Genomic DNA, 18,230 nt, shown 5'->3' with positions numbered 1-18,230 from the left:
GGGCTATTACACTCTGGCCCCAGGGACATGGTAGAACCATCTGAGGCCCGCTGTAATGAATTTGCTAGGCACTTTCAGGATAAAATCTTTAGCATCCACCAGGACTTAGACTCCAGTGTTATAGCAAGTGAATCAAGCGGGGTATCCAGAGCACAGCCTTGTCCCGATTTCTTGGATGAGTTTCAGTTGGTGCAGCTTGAGGATGTTGACCAGGTGCTTGGACAGGTTTGTGCAACCACTTCTGTGCTGGATCCTTGCCCTTCTTGGCTAATAAAAGCTAGCAGGGATGGAACAGCCGGCTGGGCCAGGGAAGTGATTAATGCCTCTCTGTGAGAGGGAGTGGTCCCTGGTTGCCTGAAAGAGGCGGTAGTGAGACTACTCCTGAAGAGACCCTCCCTGGACCCAGAAAATCTTAATAACTATAGGCCGGTTGCAAATGTTCCATTCCTGGGCAAGGTCCTGGAACGAGTGGTTGTAGGCCAGCTCCAGACACTCTTGGATGAGACCGATTATCTGGATCCATTTCAGTCAGGTTTCAGGCCTGGTTTTGGCATGGAAACAGCCTTGGTCGCCCTGTATGATGACCTTTGTCGGGAGAGAGACGGGGAGTGTGACTCTGTTGATTCTCCTTGATCTCTCAGCAGCTTTCGATACTATCGACCATGGTATCCTTCTGGGGAGACTAGCTGAGTTGGGAGCGGGAGGTACTACATTGCGGTGGTTCCACTCCTACTTGGCAGGTCGCCTCCAGAAGATGGTGCTTGGGCAACATTGCTTGGCACCCTGGACTCTCCAGTATGGGGTTCCACAGGGATCAGTTCTGTGCCCCATGCTGTTCAACATCTACATGAAACTGTTGGGTGCGGTCATCCGGAGCTTTGGAGTGCGTTGCCATCAGTATGCTGATGACATGCAGCTCTATTTCTCCTTTTCATCTTCTTCAGGTGAGGCTGTCAATGTGCTGAACCGGTGCCTGGCTGCGACAATGGACTGGATGAGGGCTAATAAACTGAGGCTCAATCCAGACAAGACTGAAATGTTGCTAGTGGGTGGTTCTTCTGACCAGATGGTGGATGTCCAACCTGTTCTGGATGGGGTCGCACTCCCCCTGAAGGAGCAGGTTCGTAGCTTGGGGGTTCTCCTAGAACCATCTCTGTCACTTGAGGCTCAGGTAGCCTTGGTAGCACGGAGTGCCTTCTACCAACTTCGGTTGGTGGCCCAACTACGTCCCTATCTGGACAGGGATAACCTGGCTTCAGTTGTCCATGCTCTGGTAACCTCCAAATTAGATTACTGCAATGCACTCTACGTGAGGCTGCCTTTGAAGATGGTTTGAAAACTGCAGCTTGTGCAAAATGCAGCGGCCAGATTGGTAAAAGTGACCAGACGGTCCAAACATATAAAACCGATTCTGGCCCGCTTGCATTGGCTGCCTGTATGTTTCCGAGCTCGATTCAAGGTGCTGGTTTTGACCTATAAAGCCTTACATGGCTTGGGACCACAATACCTGATGGAATGCCTCTCCCGATACGAACCCACCCATACACTACGTTCAAGATCAAAGGCCCTCCTCCGGGTGCCTACTCCAAGGGAAGCTCAGAGGGTGGCAACAAGGGAGAGGGCCTTCTCAGTGATGGCCCCTAAATTATGGAATGGCCTTGTTGATGAGGTGCGCCTGGCGCCAACACTGTTAACTTTTCGGTGCCAGGTCAAGACTTTCCTCTTCTCCCAGGCATTTTAGCAAGTGTTTTAAATTGTTTTTATATTGTTTTAAATTTAAAATTGTGTTTTAAATTGTTTTTAAAATATGTGTTTTAAATTGTATATTTGTTTTAATGTTTTTGGTTGCTGTAAACTGCCCAGAGAGCTTCGGCTATGGGGCGGTATACAAGTGCAATAAATAAATAAATAAATAGATTTGATCCCAGAGATAGTCCAGAGTTCCTAAACTCTATGAGAGAAGCTCCTTGGACAGATGGTCTGCCCCACCAGCCCCACCTCTTTGAGACTAATCTGGAGTTCTTCCTGAGGACTACTTACATGCAGCACCATTCAGCAAACATAATCTAATCCAGGTGGCTGTTTAGGAGAGAAGAATTCAAGTGGTATCATTAATTGGAGAAACTCTTCACATGCAGTAGCATAGTGGTAGATTCAGAAGCGCAGGGTCCTTTCATGTTAAGCACAGCCCCTCCCCTCCCCCCTCTTTTTGTTGTGGGGCTGAGAATGAGATCCTTGTTAATGCCTTCTCCCACAACAGCAGACATCTCTGGGAGCCAATAAGCATGGAAGAGAGACCTAGCTACTGAAAAGAATCTTCTCAGTGGCTAACTGACCTCCTTTCACTCCGATTGGCTCCAATCAGCAGGAAAGAAGGAAGAATGTTAGAAGACTCTTCTCAGTGGCTAACACACTCCCCTTTCATGCTGATTGGTTTGTAGGATGCTGGAAACATAGGGACCCTGCTAGGACCCTGCTCCCAAAAAAGTGAGACCCTGGACACCTACACCCCTGTTCACAGGGAAACATAACTGCCCTGCAGGCAGCAAGATCTGGGGGCAAGGGCACATGTCCCTCCCATCATATAATTTCCCCAATTCACTTATATGGATCAGGAGAAAGGGGGTGGGAACTGGGGAGATCTCGGGGTGTACAGTCTTCCTCAGCATGCAACATGGAGGAGAGGAGTGAGATTTTCACCTAGGACAGTAATATAGCTTCCTAGAAAGGACATTGGTCTCATCTTCCATCAAAGCAGGTAGGTGCGCCATACATGCTTATTAAGCAAGCTTTTAAGCCATATAAAAGAAAAAAGGGGGGAGGCCTTCCTTTCACTCTGCACGGGTCTGACACTACAGTGTATGCTTCATGATAGGGAGTAATAAGATTCTACCAACATTTATTTGCAGCAAAAAGGAATTTTACTTAAACAGAATGAGCTGTTCCCCAGCCACACATACTAGGAGTTTCTTGCCCCCCCTTCTCACTCTCTCTAATTGCAATGTGTTTCTGTGCTCAGTGTTTGCCATGGCAACGCCTGCCTGGTGTGCTGATGTGCCTCCCAGCACATATTGTTTTTGAAAGGTCACACTGTAGTGCGGGTGGGCTCTGCCGAGTTCACTTTCTTAACATATATATATATATATTACATATTTATGAAAAGTGAGATGGAAGGTAATTACAGCCCTCTTCCCTGGGCCCTAATCTCCTTGATGCAGTCCTTTGTCAGGAGATACACAAACCAGGCTCGTTCCAAGTGACTGATCAAAATTGCAAACAAAAAGCAAAGGATGGGCACTCCCTTTGCTGCACTTTATTCCACATGGCCAGAGCAGAGGGATTATTCAGATGGCTTCAGCTTGTAAAAGCACTTGTGCCTTGAGCCAGCTTTTTGCAAGCTTCTACAAGTGTGGCATCTTCCATAGGAAGCATTGCAGAAAGCTGGAGAAGGTTGTTGAAAGGAAAGGAGATTGGCCTATTCCTAGTCTCAGCCACTAAGGGACACTGCAAGAAGATGACGTTTAGCCACTTCTCTTTATGCCATTCTCTCTCCCCTGCCCTGCTAGTTTGCTCTGTGAATGAAAAAAAACAAGTTTTTTAAACAAATAGCAAACTCAGATACAATCCCCGACATTTCTATATTTGGCACAGAAAGATTTATGCCTGAAACCCTGTACAGTTGCTGCCAGTCAGTGTTGACAGTACTAAGCTTGTTGGACCAATGGTCTAACTCGGTATAAAGCTGCCTTCTATGTTCCCCAGCTGACTCACCTCTCCCTCCCTGCTGTTTGGCGGAGGAGGGTACCAATGTGCTGTTCCCAGCACCAATCAGCTGGGCATTGGGGAGATGGAGAGGTCTTATGGGATCGCAGTGTACCAGGAGGAGAAGGGTGAATGTGTGTGAGTATGGGGAGGCCTCTGTGTTTCTGTGTGAGAAACTGAGGGGGTGGAGCTATGTGTTCAAATGTTTGTGGGGGGGGAAGAAGGGGAAGCCCAGGCACTGCCCACCATTGGCTCTGACCCAACCCACAGCCACATGCAGCTCTCAGGGCAAAAAGGTTGCCCACTCCTGAGGTAAAGAGATAATCCAGGCATCTGAAGGGATGAGAGCAAGTAAGGATGGACAACCCCCGCTCCAAGAAATGTCACTAGCCATATAAAGACTCTTTAGGAGATGCTCTGTAGAAGAGCTGAAATTCTTTAGATAGCAGGAACGTAAAAATTCACTTTCAATTTTGCTTCAATCAGAACTTTTTGGACAACTAAGGATTCATAAAACACTCCTGAGAAATTTGGCCAGTCTCATTTTAAACTTTTACCTTCCTTTGGAATTCCTCCCCATGTTTTGCCCAAGCAACATTTCTTACTTGAGCAGAACAGAGGGCTATCCAAGATCAGACAGGTAGCTGATGGTGTCCAAGAGGGCTTTTTGGAGTCACAAAATAAAAAGGTGTGGATCTGGGCATGTCTGTATTTTGATGTGCAGATATTTGCTTTAACTATGTGACCATAGGCAGTAAAACTCCAAAGCATTTCTGTGAACTGAGATCAACTCTCACTCAGAGAAGTTAGGATGGCCAGGAGCCAAGAAACATTTTGTTGTCCAGTGGAGGGAATTCTCAGTTGGGCTAAAATATATTTGCTCCTAAAAGTTGCCCTTTGCAGTTATTGATGGTGAATATTCACTTGATATTCTCCAAATATTCACATGTTTATATCTGTATTTTAAATTGAGATGTTTAATAGAATTCTCAACAAACTAACCCTATGCTTGAGGTCCACTCTGGACAGCCATGCCAGAGGGATGATACTTTCCAATGACATCCACTAGATGAACTCCCCCCCCCAAATAAAATACAGGAATGGAGCAGATAATATTTGGGAGGAAAGTCAGGGCTGCTCCTCTCCCACAGCTCTTCTCTTGGGCAGTTGGCTTAATGATAGGGTGATGCTTGGAAATTCATCCACCCAAAACAAACGCAATTGGTACAAACATACTGTTGTAGAGCTGAATGGAGCACAACAATAACACAAAACATGTATAAGAAATATCGATGGAAGGTTCTCAGTTTCCCATTTTTCCAGTTTTAAACTCAGTTCTCTGCATTTTTGCAGCAATTTGCAGTTTTTTAAAAAAAAATCCTCATGCATTTTAGAGTTAATTTCTCCTAATTTTTTTTTTTATGCCGCATGGGCTAATGTACACTATGTATGGCTGGAGGCTACAGTGTTCTGAATAGTTCCTGGGCCCAACCACACAGGTAGCAAAAGCAGAGTAAACTATGCAGAATAGTATTTATTTATTAGATTTATATCCTGTCCTTCCTCCCAGTAGGAGCCCAGGGCAGTAAACATTGCAGAGTCCTCCTTTTTTTTAAATGCAAATTTAGTAAAGGAGGAAAAAACACCCCCAAAAATAACAGTTATCAACACACATCAACAATGCAGTAAGTATTAGTACATTCATCTTAGTTTACACAGCTCAGTATATGCCATCTAAATATGTGAATAGCTATCCAAGCAAAGTTGGTGTTTATAAACTGTGTTCAAATGTAGCAACATAAGTTATGGTCTTCTTCAGACCATTTTGTAATAGATGGTGGGTATTTATACTTCCAGACTCAGCGTATAAGTCTCTTGGAAACCATAAGAGCTTGCAAAATCCATGTTTTGTTGTCCTTCTGTTAATCCTCATACCAAAGGAATATAATTTAAAGGTGCATGAATATCTACAAATATCAGGGATTTTGCCAATACAAAATTAATATGGACAACTTCAGACAAAAAATAAAATACTACTGGACATGCCCACATCATATGTGTCAGCAAGGCATTTCCAGCATTACACCTCTATTTATCTGAACTGGACAATGCCTTCCTCTAGAGATGATGTGGAGTGCAGAGTACCTGAAATATAATTTTTTGCTGAATCAATCTCAATTTTAAATCGGTAAGTAAACATTTCATATAGATTCTAAAATAATTTTCGATTGTTTAGGTTGTGTAGCACATTCTAACTCCCTGTTCCATTCTTCTGTAAGTTTCAACTTCAGAGGATTCCAATAAACATTTGTAAACAATAGTTAAGAGTTTGGCTTTCTGTGAAGATCCAGTTATTCAGGAAATGCTGAAGCATTCAAAGCAGACAGTCCATAAATAGATATCAACAGGTGATGTAACTGAAAATATTACCATTTTTCACTCTCTGGTAGATAGTTTCTAAACTATAATATAGGAAACTGCAAACAAGATCTCTCTGTTTCTATCAGCTGATCTAATGTATAAACCACAATCAACCCATTTCTTCCACAAAAAGGATTGCCTCTCTATCTTCAAATCCAGGTTACTCCATAAAGTTCATTTAGCATGAGCATCCTGTCAGGTATGCTTTAATTTAGATTCCTGCATTGAGCAGGGCCCCTTCCAACTCTATGATTCTCTGATTCTGTATGGATCAATTTGTAACTGACAAGACAATATCTGCCACATCTCTCTAGTGTCTGAAACTGAAAGGTGGTACCAGTCCTTTTCTTTTTACATTCCTAGACCTCAACATATCCCATCCGAACAGGAGTGTTAAATAAGCCATCTCTAAAATTACCCATGTTGGGTAAATCAGCATTATGCCATATAGGTCAAGGGTTGTTTGTCTAATTATTATTATTTTTTTATCATTAATTTTTATTCAAATTTTCAAAGACAAAAAACAAAACAAAACAAAAATAATTAAACAATAAAATAAAATGTTGACTTCCGATTTGTCGCAGATCAGTTATAGGTCTACAATATATAACAATCCTGTCTCTTAAATTATATTATAAAATCACTTTCCTCCAGTAGTTATCTTAATTAATCATCAAATCTCATAAACATTACTTTATTCTTTCCACAAAAAGTCAAAGAGAGGTTTCAATTCCTTGAGAGATATATCTTTCAATTTTTCTCCAAATAAACATGTCGATTAATCCATCTCGTTCAAATCTGTTAGGTCCAATAATTTCAATAGCCATTCTTCCATTATCAATATTAATTCCATCTTCCATCTTCAATAATCCTGTTAAATCCAGTAATTTCAGTAGCCATTCTTCCATTATCAGTATCCCATAATAATCTTGTTGTCATAGCCATAGTCCAAATAAACATATAGATTAATCCATCTCATCAAACCTGTTAGATCCAATAATTTCAATAGCCATTCTTCCATTATCAATATTAATTCTATCTTCCATCTTCAGTAGTCCTGTTCAGTCCAGTAATTTCAGTATCCATTCTTCCATTATCAGTATCCCATATTAATCTTGCTGTCATAGCCATAGTCATATAATAAGAGTCTGATGGGAATTTCCTTTATCACAAATATTTCCTTGCCATCAATTCTGAATATGTTGCTGAAACATTGTTGTAAAGTCATATCTCTGTTCTTCTTTTTTACAAAATGCACTGGCTCATCTCTTGAGAATTTTTCCATTGTCACATATCTGTAGTTAATTCCATAGATTTTTTCTATGTCAAGCTCCATCACATCATTCCAGTCCAGAAAATTATCCAAGACATAACTTTATCTCTAATATCTTCATTAATTTCTTCAGAGACAACGTTGAATTCCAAACAGTAAACTTTGTTTCTAATATCCATAAACTCCAGATCTTTTTCCAATTCCACATTTGTTCCAATCTCCAGGGCTTGTATCTTCCCTTTAATTTTTCTTTTCTCATCTCTAATCTCATCAATCTCCTCTCTCACAAGATCCCCTATTTCTTTAAGCTCCTGCGTCATTTTGCCTAATTCAATTTTCATCTCCTGTCTCCCCTGTCTCAGGGTTTGTTTCGTTATCTCAATCTCATCCATTATTTTCTGAAACATAATTTCTTCCATGGTCTCAGCCACTTTCCTGATTGCCATTCTTAAAACCACAAAAACAAAAATTATTTCAGCCACAATTGGGTTAATATTCCAGGCTTGATGACATCACAGTGGAGACAGTACAGCCTGCCTTATCTCTTATTTGTTCAGGAATACAAAACAAATTTAGTTCCCAGCTTCAAAACAGTTAGTGGCGTCATGAACAAGTAGATTCGTCAAAATGAAATAGACCAAAAAGAAAATAGTCCCGGACATATAATACTCCAAAGTTCATAAATCAAATTTATTTATTTTTTTCCCTCCTCGAAATAAAAATCCCTCTTCCATTTGTATCTTTAGAATGCACTTCCAGGCCAGCTTTTTGCAATAAAAACAAAGATAAGCTTTTTCAATTTCTTTCCTCCTTAATTTCGTGAATAAAAGGGAAGAGTTATAACTCACCCAGAAATTCTTTATAGCTGATTCATTGACAAATCTCTTTTTGCTGCAACAATTTAAACCAAGTGGAAAAAAAATAGAAAGAAGGATGCTTGCCTGTTAAAGTCCGTTTTTCTTTGAAGAAAAGATAAACGTGTCGCTTAATCAGTTAGAGCTTGTTGGAAGTCCGTCCGGCATTTGCTGGCTGAACCTTCTCTCATAAATTAATGAAATCCAGTCCTCCCAACAAAAACAGGCTTTTGTGGTTAATCTCTACGTTTCTCCCTGCCCGGGAGAAAATCTTTACCAGTCAAAAAGAACGTTCTGACTGATTTTAAAACTGAAAAAGCTTCTTCTGAGACGAGAGCTCGTCTCAAAAAGCAGGCACAAGCGAAGTCACCCTTCCCGGAAGTCGGGTTGTTTGTCTAATTAAAAGAGCTGACAGTTGCTAGCAAGAAAGAAAGAAGTGCAGGGCTGACATGGAACAACTTATGGTTTCTAGTTCAGACATTTTGTAAATACTTTGGGAGTTTGGGAAATGTGGTAATTTCTGAAATGTAGCAGGAACAAACATGGCAACAGGATGAGGAAAACATGAGGAGGGGGCAAGTTGTGATGAGGTAAGATTTATTTTATTTAAATATGTATAAACGGCACTTTCATAAAAAAAACACTACAATTCAGTATATATAGATCTATCATGATACCAAAATACTTGGCATTAGCATATACAACATGAATGCAGCTTTGAGGTTGGCATATGGATGTTGTAGTCACACAAAATAAAGGGTCCAAGCTTGGGAAGTGGTCTTTTCAGCCCTAACCTGAGCGAGACTGGGCAGAAACACTCATTTCACAGTGACATTCAGCTGAAATCATATTTGGTAAGTATGCTATGCTCCAGCTCTTTGTTAGGTAGCAGGATACCTTAAATCTTAAGGCAGTCTAAACTTTGTTGCCACTATCCACGTTGTGGACTGAATTATTTGTCAGCCACTCCATCTCCCTACGTACCTAGAATACCTGCTTGGTGGTTAGAGGGAGTCGTCACTGTATGATTAATTTGGCTCAGTTAAGCACACCGAGTAAAACAGTGTGAGGCCCTAAATTATTTTCCTTCACCAAGGGGGCTTCTTGCTTCCTTTACTATTTAAAAGCTGATGGCTCTGCCGACAGCTTCACCAGCACAGCCTTCATTTCTAGAGGCAAACCCCTAAACAGGGCAAAAGGAGGCCTCTTTGCCTTGTTTTCAGGTTCATCCTGAATGCTTTCCTCAAAATCAGGTAAACCCCCACAATGGGGCAAAAGGATACCACTCCATGCAGAAGTATACACACTGACAATAGGCAAAGCCACCAATAAAGAGGTTTTCCTTGCAAAATTCTGTGTCCGGGGAAATTTTAAACTTGGTTGAGTATGACTGAAGAGGAGAATGTCTATGTCTGTCAAGTCTTTTTGATTTGTGATATATCCCATCTAAGGGTAACCAAACAAAAGACATGAAATTTGGCTAAATTAGGTCAAAGATTTATTGGGTGCAGCACCCTCTTTCCAACAGAAACCAGCCAGGTGCTTCTAGGACATCCACAAGTAGGGCAAGAATGCAATGCACCCACAACCCTGCACCCATTTATTCCTGTATCTGATATTCAGAGTTATCCTGCCTCTGAACCTGAATGTTCTATTCAGCTATCATGGCCAATAGCCACTGGCAGATTTATCTTGCCTAACTTGCTATTAAAGCCATTTAAGTCAGAAACCATAATCATAATCTTCTAGTATCAAATCCTGTAAGACAATTAGACATTTTGTGAAGAAAATTATTTCTTTGTCTCTCCCAATTCTACTACAAATCAACTTTATATGGTGAGCAAGGGACAAAAAACCCTCTATCCACTTTCACCACATTGTGCATAATTTTAAAAATATCTCTCAAGCTCCCCCACTTACCCATGTTCTTTTTCTTAAACTAAACATTCCCTCATCTTTAACTTTTCCTCATAGGGAAGATGGACCTTCAACCCATTGATCATTTTGGAGTTCCTGATCCAAATAGGAATTGAGTGTATTAGCAAGTATAGTTAGGATAGGCCTAAAGGCTTTAGAGCGAGAACCTCTCTAACCTCCCTGCTCAGGGAGACCTTGAGATGAGATATGAAATTGAGGAAGCATCCAAACTAGGAAAGGTGGTAGTAATGGGTGACTTCAACTACCCGGACATAGACTGGCTGCATATGTGTTCCAGTCATGACAAAGAAGCAAAGTTTCTAGATATTCTAAATGACTATTCCCTAGATCAGTTGGTCATGGAACCGACCAGAGGGACGGCAACCCTGGACTTAATCCTCAGTGGGGACCGGGACCTGGTGCGAGATGTAAGTGTTGTTGAACCGATTGGGAGCAGTGACCACAGTGCTATTAAATTAAACATACATGTAACTGGCCAATTGCCAAGAAAATCCAACACGGTCACATTTGACTTCAAAAGAGGAAACTTCACAAAAATGAGGGGATTGGTAAAAAGAAAGCTGAAAAACAAAGTCCAGAGGGTCACATCACTCGAAAATGCTTGGAAGTTGTTTAAAAACACTATATTAGAAGCTCAACTGGAGTGCATACCACAGATCAGAAAAGGTACCACCAGGGCCAAGAAGATGCCAGCATGGTTAACGAGCAAAGTCAAGGAAGCTCTTAGAGGCAAAAAGTCTTCCTTCAGAAAATGGAAGTCTTGTCCGAATGAAGAAAATAAAAAAGAACATAAACTCTGGCAAAAGAAATGCAGGAAGACAATAACGGATGCTAAAAAAGATTTTGAGGAGCACATTGCTAAGAACATAAAAACCAACAACAAAAAATTCTATAAATACATTCAAAGCAGGAGACCATCTAGGGAGACAATTGGACCCTTGGATGATAAGGGAGTCAAAGGTGTACTAAAGAACGATAAGGAGATTGCAGAGAAGCTAAATGAATTCTTTGCATCTGTCTTCACAGTGGAAGATATAGGGCAGATCCCTGAACCTGAACTAACATTTGCAGGAAGGGATTCTGAGGAACTGAGACAAATAGTGGTAATGAGAGAGGAAGTTCTAAGCTTAATGGACAATATAAAAACTGACAAATCACCGGGCCCGGATGGCATCCATCCGAGAGTTCTCAAAGAACTCAAAGGTGAAATTGCTGATCTGCTAACTAAAATATGTAACTTGTCCCTTGGGTCCTCCTCCGTGCCTGAGGACTGGAAAGTGGCAAATGTAACGCCAATCTTCAAAAAGGGATCCAGAGGGGATCCCGGAAATTACAGGCCAGTTAGCTTAACTTCTGTCCCTGGAAAACTGGTAGAAAGTATGATTAAAGCTAGATTAACTAAGCACATAGAAGAACAAGCCTTGCTGAAGCAGAGCCAGCATGGCTTCTGCAAGGGAAAGTCCTGTCTCAGTAACCTATTAGAATTCTTTGAGAGTGTCAACAAGCATATAGATAGAGGTGATCCAGTGGACATAGTGTACTTAGACTTTCAAAAAGCGTTTGACAAGGTACCTCACCAAAGGCTTCTGAGGAAGCTTAGCAGTCATGGAATAAGAGGAGAGGTCCTCTTGTGGATAAGGAATTGGTTAAGAAGCAGAAAGCAGAGAGTAGGAATAAACGGACAGTTCTCCCAATGGAGGTCTGTAGAAAGTGGAGTCCCTCAAGGATCGGTATTGGGACCTGTACTTTTCAACTTGTTCATTAATGACCTAGAATTAGGAGTGAGCAGTGAAGTGGCCAAGTTTGCTGACGACACTAAATTGTTCAGGGTTGTTAAAACAAAAAGGGATTGCGAAGAGCTCCAAAAACACCTCTCCAAACTGAGTGAATGGGCGGAAAAATGGCAAATGCAATTCAATATAAACAAGTGTAAAATTATGCATATTGGAGCAAAAAATCTGAATTTCACATATACGCTCATGGGGTCTGAACTGGCGGTGACCGACCAGGAGAGAGACCTCGGGGTTGTAGTGGACAGCACGATGAAAATGTCGACCCAGTGTGCGGCAGCTGTGAAAAAGGCAAATTCCATGCTAGGGATAATTAGGAAAGGTATTGAAAATAAAACAGCCGATATCATAATGCCGTTGTATAAATCTATGGTGCGGCCGCATTTGGAATACTGTGTACAGTTCTGGTGGCCTCATCTCAAAAAGGATATTCTAGAGTTGGAAAAGGTTCAGAAGAGGGCAACCAGAATGATCAAGGGGATGGAGCGACTCCCTTACGAGGAAAGGTTGCAGCATTTGGGGCTTTTTAGTTTAGAGAAAAGGCGGGTCAGAGGAGACATGATAGAAGTGTATAAAATTATGCATGGCATTGAGAAAGTGGATAGAGAAAAGTTCTTCTCCCTCTCTCATAATACTAGAACTCGTGGACATTCAAAGAAGCTGAATGTTGGAAGATTCAGGACAGACAAAAGGAAGTACTTCTTTACTCAGCGCATAGTTAAACTATGGAATTTGCTCCCACAAGATGCAGTAATGGCCACCAGCTTGGATGGCTTTAAAAGAAGATTAGACAAATTCATGGAGGACAGGGCTATCAATGGCTACTAGCCATGATGGCTGTGCTCTGCCACCCTAGTCAGAGGCAGCATGCTTCTGAAAACCAGTTGCTGGAAGCCTCAGGAGGAGAGAGTGTTCTTGCACTCGGGTCCTGCTTGCGGGCTTCCCCCAGGCACCTGGTTGGCCACTGTGAGAACAGGATGCTGGACTAGATGGGCCACTGGCCTGATCCAGCAGGCTCTTCTTATGTTCTTATGTTCTTAACCTCAAAGTTAGAGAAGTGGGAGCCTCACTAGAATTTACATTGCCTGCCTGTAGGTGACTACACAGGGTTAAAAATTGTAGCAACTTTGCTATATATATATATATATGCCAGTCTGATGGAAGTTACTCACAATTCGCTGGCTTTGGATTCAGCTGTTGCTTAATTAGCGTTCAGAATGATACATTTTTAAAGTCATTACTTACTGCACTGCATGTTCAAAGTCAAAGCATTTCCTCTGCTCCAAATCATGAGTCCATTGATGATGTTCTCATTGCTCATCTCAGCTACTAGCACAGGCATAAAGAAAAAGGAAAAAGAAAGAAAAATCCTTAGCGTCTGTGAAGCACTGTACAAAGGTACAACATAATTTGGTCCATTCGATGGAGATCGGGCACCATAAGTGCAGCTCACTTGGACACAAAAGGCTAATCTTACAACACAAACACCAAGAGCGAAAAAAAAGTTTTCTATTTAACAGCACTCTGCTGGAGAACTTGGATACTCTGCAGCCAACATACTCCCAGTGATTGGAGCAAAAGCGTTATTTGGTGTCTAAAGGCCAAAACACTTGTTACACTTAATGTGTATTGTGCAGCTACATCTCTTGTTTTACTTTAATTATTTACAGACTGTTTCCCCACCACTACCCCTGAGGAGGGGAACCAACTATAACTCCTTCTGAAAATCAGGGGTCCTACAGCATGGCTACAAATGTGAACTTTCCCCCTAAGCCTTGTAGCCATGGGGGTTGGGGGGGGGGAGGTCACAGCTGCAAAGGGAATGGATAAACCTTCCCACCTGAAATTATAGTCTCCCAAACCTGTAATTAAAGAAAAACAATGCTATGCATTAAGTATCCTGAGTATTTGGTGTAAGGGATCACCTGATAGGGATAGCCTGACCACTGTTGTCCCTGCACTGGTAACCTCCATGCTGGATTACTGTAATGTGCTCTATGTGGGGCTGCCCCTGAGGTTGATCTCAAAGTCTCTTTCTATACAACATTTTATACAGTATGTCTGAGTGGTGATTTTAACTCTAATCTCACAGGTCCTAGTCAACATAATATCCCGCTACCCAGAGCTTGGAAAAGTTATTTTTTTGAACTACAACTCCCATCAGCCCAATCCAGTGGCCATGCTGGCTGGGGCTGATGGGAGTTGTCATTTTAAAAAAGTAACTTTTCCAAGCTCTGCCGCTACCTTCTTCCACATTCTGGGGAAGAAAGATTTAGAAGTGAATAAGCTGAGGAAAGGGGATAATCTTTATTCCATAGGTCTAGAAATTTACGGGGTCCCTTGTTAACAGTCCTGTGTGGCATCTTTAAGACTAACCAATTCAGGCTGCAATCCTGTACATACTTATCAGGGAGCATTCCCCATGGAATTCAGTGGGGCCTACTTTTGAGTAATTTATGGTTATTGTGGCATGAACCCATACTAGAAATTGTGACAAAAAAGATACTTAGGTGTTAATAAAAACGACAGTCTTTAGTTGTCCACTGTTTCTCTGCAAAGGAATAGGGAGAGAACTAGAACAGGTAGGGGCCAAACATATTTTCTCCTATCACAGAAGTAACTGTGACAGCTTAGACCCCTTTTGAACCAAAGTAAGACACTTTTTAGTTTAGGTGCTAACTATATGTACAGCTGCAATGCTTAAATGTCCATAGTAGGGTTGCCAGGGCCTGAGACTGATCCTGTATCTTTAGGAGAAAAGAAAGTCAGCCAAGTGCAGGTGTTCTTGCAACACTGTAATGGGAAAAACCACAAGGTGAAATTCTCCCTTCCTGCTGCACAACTTTTAAAGATACAGAAGACCTCTTGGTTGCCAGGCCCAGCCTCCAAGCTTATAACTGTGCACTTGGGTTCTTTTTCCTAGGTGTAGAACTTTGTACTTTGCACACCTGTTAAATTTCGTTCTGTTGTTTTCAGCCCAATGCTCCAGCCTATCCCGATCACTTTGAATTTTGTTTCTGTCCTCCGAGGTATTAGTTATCCCTCCCATCTGCAAATCTGATAAGCATTCCCTGCACCTTCTCATCCAAGTCATTAATGAAAATGTTGAAGAGCATTGGGTCCAGGACTGAGGCCTGTGGTACCCCACTTGTTACCTTCCCCCAGTTTGAGAAGGAACCATTGATAAACATTCTTCAAGTACAATTCTGTAGCCAACAGTGGATCCACCTGATAGTTGTTCCATCCAGCCCACATTCAGCTAGCTTGCTAATCAGAATGTCATGAAGCTCTTTGTCAAAAGCTTTGCTGAAGTCAAGCTATACTATGGCCACAGCATTCCCACAGTCTACCAGGGAAGTTACCTGATCAAAAAATGAGATAAGATTAGTCTGGCAGGATTTGTTCTTGATAAATCCATGTTGGCGTCTAGTATCACTGCATTGTTTTCAAGGTGCTTACAGACTGACTGTACAGATTTAGAGCATCAACATCTCCAGTTCAGAACACCTTTCCGCCAAATTTAGGCTTAGCCCTCCCTTTCAATATAGCTGCTCCCTTTCCCCTGAACCTTACCTAGTGGCAATGAAAAGGGCTGTTGCTGTGACTTTCATTAGGTCTTGCTGCAGCACTGTGGATGCCAAGGCCCCTGGGATGCCTGGTAAGTTTTAACGAAAGCAAAGGGGTAGTGAAGTGGAACTCATGAGAGGGCTGGAGAAGTATGTAGGTCTCCTAATGAACAGGAGTCAAACAGACTAGAAGCTTGTAATGTGACCAGGTTTAAAATGAACCAAATTGGGTGTAGAGATGAGGGGGAAATCCACAAAATTCAGACAATAGTGGATTTCAATGCAATCCAACAGTCCACTGTCTTTTCGGATCGCCATTGATTTCTTGTGGCAGGCCACAGCTGTCATTGGCACATGTTTCTGATTTCCCCCCCATAATTTTATGTAATTATCTACGTAACTGTATTTTCTCTAAGTTGATGCATTCTTAATGACTTTCTAGGTGATAATGATCGCCATTAACATCCAATAACCTCCCTCCAATTTTCTATTTGTTTTGTTAATTCTCAGAAATGGCCATTAAAATTAATGTTAATTTTTTTCTTAGTTTGACTCTGTCTGTTCTCTAATTCTTCTTTTCCTTAAATAATGTTTAGGTTAAGTAATCATTTCTGTTGTTATTCAGTATCAAATTAAATCACAGAACAAAACATAGTTTTCTCATCTACCCAATGATGCAATGCAATTTTTCATTTTCATCTATGAAAGACGACGTAATTTTTTCTTCTAAGTGACAACAACTTCACAGATACTGCACACAGCATAGCAGACACTCTGCGTAGGTGTTTGGTAGGTCAGGAACGTAAATAACGCTTTGTTGCAGAGTGTGTGTGTGTGGATTGCACTGACTTATTGCAATGCTATTTTGCACACATACATGAAAAAACTGACTGCTTCTCCTTGCTATATATGAATTGCTCAGGTCTGCCAGTTATGCCAAAAAGTATTTGTTACTTTAATTTTTTTTTTTTAAGAAAGCTTAACATTTAGCAGGAAAAAAGAAGTTAAAATAGGCAGTGGTGGTCAACTTTTCCACATTAAAAATCAAAAGTACTGTAAAACAACAAGAATAGTGAATAGAGAAAGGGGGGAGATCATTAAGCAGCACATCAGTTAGCCCAAGGCAAGAGACAGATTCAAAGGTGATTATCTGCCTAATCAATATGTAAATAGGAGAAAATTTGTGTGGAACACCATAATCATTTTCATAAGCATTTTTTTTTTTTGCAAATAATATTTTTTTAAAAGCAGATTGAATCGGTAAGTGCAAATTGGAACAAAAAAGGGTGGATTGGGAACTGACTGACTATCAAAATACAAGCAGATTGGAACTAGGCAACGAACCCCATCCCTAGTTGAGTCCATTGCTAACGAAGCCCAAATTATTTCATTTTAGGAGACACTATTCAGGGAAGTCTGCATAACACTAGCAAGTTCTGCTAACATGTTCCATTTGCCAGAGCATGTCTGGCGTCTTTAGGAAGCTTTTACTTTGTTATTTCTTTGTACGTATCATATTCAAGGTTTTCAGGAAATTAATGACCTTCCACAGTTTGTAAGCTAGTTTTATAATACAGTGCTAAGAAAGAAGTGTGTGCTTATTCAGGGTGTATAGCTTCATCTCTATCCATTTGCAGAGCCATCAAGAGCCAAGTTGAAAACACAAAACCCACTCAAGAGAAAAAAAGAAAAAGAGAGAGATTCACACTTCTGAAGGACTCAGTCATCAATAGGGATGGACAAATCTGTAAGTGTCCGTTTCTCAGTTTTTCATTTTGCTAGTCTTAAGTTCACTTCTCTATATTTCCACATTAGTTTGCAATTTTTTTAAAAAAATCCTCATCAATACATGAATGTAATTTTTCCTAATATACACATTTTTGTATGTAATTCTGCCTTACACATTTTTAAAAGCCGTTTCCCCTAGTATAACATATTTTGCATATTGCTTTCACCAATATATGTATTTCAATTTACAGCATTTATGAATCCTCATTAAAAACATCCTCATGAAAATTCATCAGCATTTTTTGTGAATTTCTCCTAATTACACATTTTTGAAAGCAGTTTCCCCTAATTTTTAATGTTATTTTCACTAAATACTACGACGATGTCTACTACTACTAGTAGTTATTATTATCATTATAATAAACCAACCCAGCCTTCACCCAAAAGTCCCAGGACAGGTTACAACAATTTTAACATACAGTACAGCATTAAACACAATTAAAAACAAGCCAAAATCACAAAATATGCATTTTTATGCACATTTTACCACAGTGTATACATTTTTGTACATATGACTTGGAGACCTGCACTACAAAATTCAGTAAAGTGCAAATTTTGAAGGATGGCTGTGTTTTGGTTCTCATATTGTTTTGGGAAGTGCAAATTAGGTACGTTTCCTTTGAAACGAGAACTGAATTGAATTTCCACCCCATTTCTAATAATCAACATGCAAAGGTACTCCTACAGCATATCTGTACTACTAACCTACACAGTTTTTATACTAGTTTACTAGTGACTGCTTCTTCCAAAGACCTCTGGGAATTGTAGCCATGAAAATCAGTGTGATGTCATGGTTAGAGTGCTGGACTTAGGCTGGGGAGACCTAGGTTTATATTCA

The sequence above is a fragment of the Rhineura floridana genome, chromosome 1 (genome assembly GCF_030035675.1).
Source record: "Rhineura floridana isolate rRhiFlo1 chromosome 1, rRhiFlo1.hap2, whole genome shotgun sequence".
In the NCBI taxonomy this organism is placed as follows: domain Eukaryota; kingdom Metazoa; phylum Chordata; class Lepidosauria; order Squamata; family Rhineuridae; genus Rhineura; species Rhineura floridana.
This window is presented reverse-complemented; position numbering follows the sequence as displayed.